At 33.3% G+C, this 9190-nt stretch overlaps 1 protein-coding gene and 3 pseudogenes across 3 annotated transcripts in view; 3 read left to right on the top strand and 1 right to left on the bottom strand.

Annotated features, from left to right (window-relative positions):
- The window catches only part of LOC135098613 (cytochrome c oxidase subunit 1-like), a 4129-nt pseudogene extending 677 nt beyond the window's left edge, over window positions 1-3452 (top strand).
- The window catches only part of LOC135098603 (uncharacterized), a 202299-nt gene that overhangs the window by 140535 nt on the left and 52574 nt on the right, over window positions 1-9190 (bottom strand). The gene's annotated exons all lie outside the window — the stretch shown is intronic.
- LOC135098612 (cytochrome c oxidase subunit 1-like) lies at window positions 4252-5609 on the top strand (annotated as a pseudogene).
- LOC135098608 (cytochrome c oxidase subunit 3-like) lies at window positions 7225-8489 on the top strand (annotated as a pseudogene).

Below are 9190 nucleotides of genomic sequence, written 5' to 3'. Positions count from 1 at the left end.
TCTCTTCTCCGTTGGGCTCCTCCAATCACAATCTCATATCTGTATCTTGTCCTATCGCTCCAATCCCTCCTCAGGATCCCCCTAAGCGAAGGTGCCTCTGGCGTTTTGCCTCTGCTAGTTGGAGGACCTGAGGAGGTATTTTGCTGATTTTCCTTGGAATGACTACTGCTTCTGTGTCAGAGACCCGTCTTTGTGTGCTGAGCGCATAACAGAGGTGATAGTGTCTGGCATGGAGGCGTACATTCCTCACTCTTTTTCTCGACCTAAACCTTCCAAACCTTGGTTTAACACAGTCTGTTCTCGTGTTATACATGATAGAGAGGTGGCCCACCAAAGGTATTTAGACCTTCCATCACCAGAATCTCATGCACTTTATATTTCTGCCCGGAACCAAACCAAGTCTGTTCTCCAACTAGCCAAAAACTCCTTCATTAACAGAATATGTCAAAACCTTTCAAGATTTAACTCCCCTCATGACATCTGGCATCTATCCAAAAATATCTCCAATAACTATGCTTCTTCTTCTTTCCCTTCTTTATTTCAACCAGATGGCACCACTGCTATCACATCTATTTCTAAAGCTGAACTCTTTGCTCAAACCTTTGCTAAAAACTCTACCTTGGACGATTCAAGGCTTGTTCCTCCCTCTCCTCCACCCTCTGACTACTTCATGCGCCCTATTAAAATTCTTCGCAATGATGTTTTCCATGCCCCTGCTGGCCTAAACCCTCAGAAGGCTTATGGACCTGAGACCGCGGAGATTACTTTTTATTAGAGTGAGAAGAAGATAAATATTATATACGAATCTTTAATTATATCAGTTTTCTTAACTAATATATTTTTTAATAAATAAATTTAATTAAAATAAATGCATATATATATATATATATATATATATATATATATATATATATATATATATATATATATATATATATATATATATATATATATATATATATATATATATATATATATATATATCCCTAAACACTCAGAGAAATACACATTCTATTCATATAAACTTGAAATGTCACTTTAATATTTTGTCCTCTTATATTAATTAGTCTTTCCTATGTATCACTTTCTTTCATTTATTTTTTCTTTCATTTTCTTATTTGTACTACTTTATTTCTAAAGTACTTTTTATTTGATTTTTTTAAATATCTTTTTTATATTAATATAGTGCCTGACTTAAAAGGGTAGCTTTGATAGAGCTAATAATGCATTTCTTATACCTATATTATTTATAGCGAATTTACACTGCTTCTTTAAAGATCAAAACTTTATGTGCGCTATACACCAACAAATAATATTTTCAAAGATAAGCTAACTAAGCTAATGGGCTCATACCTCGTAAATGAAAGCTTCAACCTTTCTCTTTTTAATGACATTTCCAGTTTCCTACCTATTATTTTTCTGTACTTTACTAACAGGTATCTTTTATCATCTATTTCTTCTCCTTCTTGGTTTGGGGCTTGACTCGGGCTAGAACTAAATCTTTTATCATTTATTCCTCTCATTGCAACTAAATTATGCCCGTATCTAACTGAAGCTGCAATTAAATATTTTCTAATTCAAGCTCTAGCATCTACTATCTTAATTCTCTCTCTCTCTCTCTCTCTCTCTCTCTCTCTCTCTCTCTCTCTCTCTCTCTCTCTCTCTCTCTCTCTCTCTCTCTCTCTCTCTCTCTCTCTCTCTCTCTCTCTCTCTCTCTCTCTCTCTCTATATATATATATATATATATATATATATATATATATATACTCGAATGACTTTTCTTATTCTTTATTTAGTATATCTTTACTTTTAAAATTATGAGCAGGTCCGTTACATTTTTGGCTTCAGCTCCGTTACATTTTTGGCTTCCGCAAGTTATTGACCTCAAGCTTTTATTCTCTTAACAATCCAAAAAATAACTCCTTTGTTTTTAATTCCCTATTTAACCTACTCTTCAAACTTAGTAACCTTAATTACTTTAGCAGCACATAATTCTTCTTTAATTGGAGCCTTAGGTGGCTTAAATGTTACAAAACTACGTAAACTTATCGCCTTCTCTTCAGTTAACCATATATCTTAATACTTATTGTTATATCAATCAGTGATATAATATGACTCATTTACTTAATCTTCTACTCCTTTATTTCAGGCTCTGTGATTATTTTACTCTTTATTACTCAGTCTTCATCAATTTCCGTTATAATAATTCAAAACAAAAGGAAGATTGCCCTAAAACTTCTTTTTTTTTACCAATAAATTTCTTATCTTTAGGTCTTCCTCCCTTTTCAGGATTTACACCTAAATGAATTATAATTCAACTACTCTCTTCTAAAATAATAATTTTCTCTCTTTTAATTCTTCTCTTTCTTAAGTCTTATTACTCTTTATTTCTATCTACGTCTCTTTGTTCCAATATTGCCATTATCATTTCCTTCATTTACCACTTCCCTTAAAATTAAACCACTGGTAACATTTTCTCTTATCTTAATCTTTGTTACTTTCACTAATATGTTTGGAATATGTTTTCCTATTCCATATTTAACCTAGAATTTTAAGTTATATTAAACTAAAGGCCTTCAAAGCCAAAAAAAAAAAAAAAAAAATCTTTTGAAATCCTAAATTCCAGTGTTTCCACACATCTTTAGATTTGCAATCTAATATTATTTATATTTTTCTATAGAACCTAATAAGAAAGTTTTTACCTTGTTTTTAGATTTGCAATGTAACGCCTGCACTTCTCAGCCATCTTATTATGCAACGATGATTCTTTTCTACAAATCATAAAGACATTAGTACGCTATTTCATTTTTGGAGCATGGTCTGGTATAGTAGGAACCTCGTTAACTATAATTATTCGAGCCGAATCAGGTCAGCCAGGCACATTTATCGGCAACGATCAAATTTACAGTGTTGTAGTTACCGCCCATGCCTTTGTTATAACCTTCTTCATAGTTATACCAATTATAACTGTAGGATTTGGTAATTGACTAGTCCCTCTTATATAAGGAGCCCCTGATATAGCGTTCCCTCGTATAAGTAACATAAGATTCTGACTTTTGCCTCCTTCTTTAACTCTTCTTCTAATAAGAGGTATAGTGGAAAGAGGAGCTGGTACAGATTGAACTGTTTAGCCTCCTTCAGCAGCAGCTATTGCCCATGCAGGAGCATCAGTTGATCTTGGTATTTTTTCTCTTCACCTTGCTGGTGTGTCCTCAATTCTTGGAGCAGTTAGTTTTATAACAACTGTAATTAACATACGATCCTTTGGAATAAGAATAAATCAAATACCTTTGTTTGTATGAACTGTTTTTATTACTGCCATTCTCTTACTTTCATCCTTACCTGTATCAGCAGGAGCAATCACCATGCTTTTAACTAACCGAAATCTTAATACATCTTTCTTTGACCCCGCTGGAGGTGGTGATCCTGTTTTATATCAATATCTATTTTGATTTTTTGGTCACCCTGAAGTTTATATTCTCATTTTACCAGCCTTTGGAGTAATTTCCCATATTGTAAGACAAGAAATCGGGAAAAAAGAATCATTCGGTGCATTATTATTATTATTATTATTAAACCTAACGGAGAAGGCAGAGTGGGACGAGCGCAAGCGCTATAAGTTGCCAGATGACAACCCCCACCCACCTTGACCGTAGAAAGAAGAAAGGAAAAGCAATTAGCACAATAGTAGGATGAAATCAGAGCAGGAGGAGAAAATAGGTTAAACAATTATAAAGAACGCCTCAACGAACTGAGAATTATTAAAACTCACAAAAAAATTCAACAAAAAAATCAACAATTCTGACTTATTTAATATATGTCAGACAACACGAGTAAATGTAGTATAACTACTTAAAACTTGATGGTATAAAATCACAGGTATAGTTACATAATTTATCACAGGTATAGCTGCAAAAGCAACCAGAGTTTAATTGACTAGACTCTTCAAGATTTTGTTCGAAGCAGACTTGAATTTTTGCACATCACTCGCAGTGCATGTGCCCTCGTCAAGCATGTTCCAAAGTCTTACAGCACAAGGAACAAAGCTTCGCTGAAACTGACTGGTGTGACACCTAACCTGCTGTAAGCAGCGCGCATGTGAATTTGACGCAAGTCGAGTGTTTCTGGTGGGCACAAATGCGTTTGGGATGGAGGCATTCAGCGGGTGAAACTGGTTGGCATGGATCTTATATAGCATGCAGACACTGCTGACATTGCGTCGGTGACCAAGATCCCAAGCTGCTTCGCCACCAAAGAGGAACCTAGCGGAGGAGACAACTCTGTCAATGAGACGGAGGTGGGACACAGCTGCGGAAGACCACACAGGAGCACAATACTCCAGCAGTGGAAGAATAAAACACCGGAAGCAGCTGGCAGAGATAGACTGGTCACCAAAAATCCGGTAAGCCTTCCTCACAACGCCAAGCTTTTGCGAGGCAGAACTGACAAGACGCCTGATGTGCCGTTCAAAAGACAGTTTTGAGTCGAATCTGACACCCAAAATATCAAGCTCATCACATACTGTCAGAGGCGCGCCATCAACAAGCAGAGGGCCGTGAAGGGGATTTAGCGTGCGAGAGCGTGAAATACACAAGCATTTTGATTTTGATGCATTCAGTTTCATGTTCCAGGTGCGACACCAGTCAGATATACGTCTGAGATCCTCATTCAGGGATGTACTAACATCAAGACGTGAATTCGGTGACTCAACAGTAGCAACAAGTGTCACATCATCTGCATATCCGTAAATAGGATTACTAGTGATTTGTAGTAGATCGGAAGTGTAGACATTAGGTATGATCTGTGCTATAATGGCTACTGGAATTTCAAGATTTATCCTCTGAGCTCACCATATATTTACAGAAAGTATAGTCGTTGATACACGAGCTTACTTCACATCAGCCACAAAAATTTCTGCTGTTCCTACAGGTATTAAAATTTTCAGATGACTTAGAACCCTACTTGCAACACAAATTAACTATAGTCCCTCGATATTGTGAGCTTTAGGCTTTATTTCTTTATTTACTGTTGGAGGTTTAACAGGTGTTGTCCTGGCAAATTCATCAATTGATATTATTGTTCATGATACTTATTACGTTGTAGCTCATTTTCATTATGTTTTATCTATAGGGGCTGTACTCGCTATTTGTGCAGGTATTGCACATTGATTCCACCTTTTTAAAGGCTTATCACTTAACCCTAAATTAATAGGAATCCACTTTACTGTCATATTCATCGGTGTAAATATCACTTTCTTCCCTCAACATTTCATAGCACTTAACGGAATACCTCCACATTACTCTGATTACCCGCCGATATTTCATGGAAGAAACCTGTGGAACAAACAATATTTCATGTTGCCTACGCAACAATATCCTATGGAAGAAACAATATTTCATGTTTCCTACGCAACATGAAATATTGTTTCTTCCAAAGGATCTATAGTATATCTTGTTGCTCTATTAATTTTTATAATTATCATTTGAGAAGCTTTAATTTCTAATCGTCCTGTTCTATTCTCCCCTTTCCTGCCTCTTCAGTTGAATGAAACCACTCACACCCACCCGCTGATCACTCATATAGAAATTCCACTTACTGCTAACTTCTAAAATGGCAGAAAGATGTATAGGATTTAAGCTCCTACTAAGAAGATTTATTTATCTTCTTTTAGAAAATACATTTATTAATGTCAACATGAAGTTTTCTAGGCCTTCAAGACGAAGCTTTCCCTTTAATGGAACAATTCATCTTTATCCATGATCACATTATAGTTGTTCTTATTATAATCATTACCTTTGTGGGATATATATTAGCATCAGTTCTCAGAAACTCTCTTATTAATCTATTTATATTAGGACATCAAACTATTGAATTATTTTGATTTTCATTGCTCTCCCTTCTCTGCGACTTTTATACCTTCTTGATGAAGTTAATAATCCTTCCATTTCTCTTAAAACTGTCGGTCATCAAGGATATTGAAGTTATGAATACTCTGACTTTCTTAATGTAGAATTTCATTCTTATATAACTACTACTAATGAACTAGACTTTTCTGGATTTCGTCTCTTACATGCAGATAATCGAACTGTTCTTCAAATAAATACACAAATTCGTATTGTAATCACCGCAGCGGATGTCATTCACTCTTGAACTGTCCCAGCTTTAGGTGTAAAAGCAGACGCTATTCCTGGTTGACTTAATCAAACTAGATTCATAATATCTCGTCCAGGATTATTTTATAGTCAATGATCAGAACTTTGTGGTGCTAATCATAGATTTATACCTATTGTGATTGAAAGTGTAAACACGATTTTTTCTAAATTGAATTTCTTCATATTCTGACTCACCCGATGACTGAAAGTAAGTGTAGGTCTTTTAAACCTATTATAGTATTGCGCCTACTTCTGGTGACAAGAAATTACTTAAATTTTAATATCAATTTATCATGTTAAAGTTATCTCCTAAGATATTTCTTAATGCCTAAAATAGCTCCTTTGCTTCGACTTTATCTTTATTTCTCTTTTTCTGTTATCATTAATTATTTTCATATCCTTAAATTATTTTTTTTCTGTACCTTTTGAAAAAAAAAAAAATTCTAAGATCACTGAGCCTTATCTAATCCTACAATCTTCTTGAAAATTATAGCTAATTTATTCTCAATTTTTTAACCTTCTTCAAGAATCTTAAACTTTTCATTAAACTGAATTTCCACTTTTGTAGGGCTCCTATTTATTCCTTACCTTAACTGAGCTTCTCCTTCACGATGATCTCTATGCTGAAGTGAAATTATTTGTACTTTACACAAAGAATCTAAAGCCCTTTTAACTTCATATTCTTTAGGTTCAACTATATTTTTCGTTGCTTTGTTTTCTTTAGTTCTTTATAACATTTTTAAGGTTTATTGCCTTACATTTTTACAAGATCTAGACACACAGCAATAACCTTAGCACTTTCATTGCCCTCATGAGTAACTTTAATACTTAGAGGCTGAATTAACCACACTCAACATATATTCGCTCATTTAGTTCCTCAAGGAACTCCTGTCCTTGTACCATTTATAGTTTTAATTAAAACTATCAGAAACATTACTTTACCCGGGACTTTAGCTGTACGATTAGCAGCTAATATAATTGCAGGCCATCTTCTTTTAACCTTATTAGCTAATACTGGACCATCTATAACATCCTCATTTCTTTTATCTATTCTTATTTATTTTTTTTTTCTCAGATTTTACTATTAACCTTAGAATGAGCTGTTGCAATTATTCAGTCCCAAGTTTTTGCTGTCTTACGAACTCTTTACACCAGAGAAATTAACTAATGACATCATCTCACGGTTTTTACCATTTAGAAGATATAAGACCACGGCCTTTAACTGGTTCTATTAGGGCAATAATATTAAATACAGGTTTAATGAAATGATTTCACCAGTATAACAATTTTTTTTCTTTTTTTTTTTGTTATTAAGACTTGTTGCTATTCTCCTTACCATATATCAAAGATGACGTGATATTACTGGAGAGGGTACATTCCAAGGACTCCATACCTCTGTAGTAGTAAAAGGCTTACGATGGGGAATAACTATATTTATTGCCTCAGAAGTATTCTTCTTTTTTTTTTTTTCATTTTCCTGAGCTTTTTTTTTTCATAGTAGATTAGCCCCAACGATTGAAATTGGGATAAATTGACCTCCTTACGGTATTCAACCTTTCAACCCATTTCAAATTTCCTTATTAAACACTACTATTCTTTTGTCTTGAGGAACTACCGTAACTTGAGCTCATCATGCTATTATAGAATCTAGTCATAGGCAAGCCATTCAAAGACTAGGCCTTACAATTGTTTTAGGATACTCTTCTTCAAGCTTTCAAGTATTTTTGAGGCTCCTTTCACTATTGTTGACTCCGCGTTTGGCTCTACTTTTTTTTTTTTTTTGTAGCTACAGGCTTTCATGGTCTTCATGGAATTATTGGAACCTCATTTCTACTTTTTTTATTTTTTTGTGTCAATATTTTGTCACTTTTCATGTAATCGTCATGTTGGATTCGAAGCAGCCGCATCATACTGACACTTTGTTGAGATAGTTTGATTATTCCCTTACGTCTTTATTTACTGATGAGGAGGCTATTTTTTTAAATATATAAAGTATATCCAATCAGAAAGTCTAGAATGCCTAGAAAAATAATTCTTGCAATACTTTATTTTGTATTTTTACTAACTTTAATTATTTGTTATATTTTTATAACCTTAGTATCCCAAATAAAAAAAAATATCAACCGAAAAAAAAAATTCTCCTTATGAATGTGGATTTAATCCTAAAGGTTCAGCTTCGATTTTTTTTCTAATTGCTGTAATTTTTTTTTTTTTTTTGTAGAGATTACATTACTTTTAGCTTCAGCATCAAATTTTTTTTAACATTACTGAAGTATTTTCTTGATTGTTTACTAGAGCTCTCTTCTTATTTTTCTCTTAGGCCTTTACTACGAGTGAGTACAGGGAACTTTAGAAGGATCTGATTAATACTTTAAGACCACAGTCAAATTGTATGACATATGAGTTGCATTCATAAAGTGTTTTAGTAAACTGGTTTTATTAAATTTTATCTATTAGAAAGCGAAATTATCACATTTAGTTTCGACCTAAACTTTGGCCTTTAAGCCTCTAATAATTATGATTCAAACCAAAACAAAGGTACGTTACTGTTAAAAACAAGATTGAAGTAATTCTTCTAATCAAGATGGAACATTATGACAAAAAGAAAAACTTCTAACTTTTTTTAAGCCGTTGAATTCCGTTGATGTTCCTATATTTATAGTGTAAGTAACACGTTACATTTTATTATAAAGCTGAAATATTTTTCTAAAAATACCATATTATTTTATTTTATTTTTTTTTTTTTTTACCTTAAACTCAAAGTAAATATTACATCATAAGCGCCACAAGCTAACAATTTGAATATACTTACAAGACTTTCCGTCTACCTTTGCAGCTTCAAAGCGATATTCTTTTAAATTATATAAATTTAAATAAAAAAAACTGTAAAAATAATAATTACAATTACAGATACTTTTATAAACACTTTAATTGTTTAACTGTAAAGAATTAAAAATATAGAAAAATATATGAAAATAAATACTATAAACCTTGTCCCCCATAAAACTCAAATCAAGCTTTATCGGCTACTTTTCCTA

This window comes from Scylla paramamosain, unplaced genomic scaffold, assembly GCF_035594125.1.
Source record: "Scylla paramamosain isolate STU-SP2022 unplaced genomic scaffold, ASM3559412v1 Contig70, whole genome shotgun sequence".
Taxonomy (NCBI): domain Eukaryota; kingdom Metazoa; phylum Arthropoda; class Malacostraca; order Decapoda; family Portunidae; genus Scylla; species Scylla paramamosain.
The sequence above is the reverse complement of the archived record's forward strand: the minus strand, read 5'-3'. Positions and strand labels throughout refer to the sequence as shown.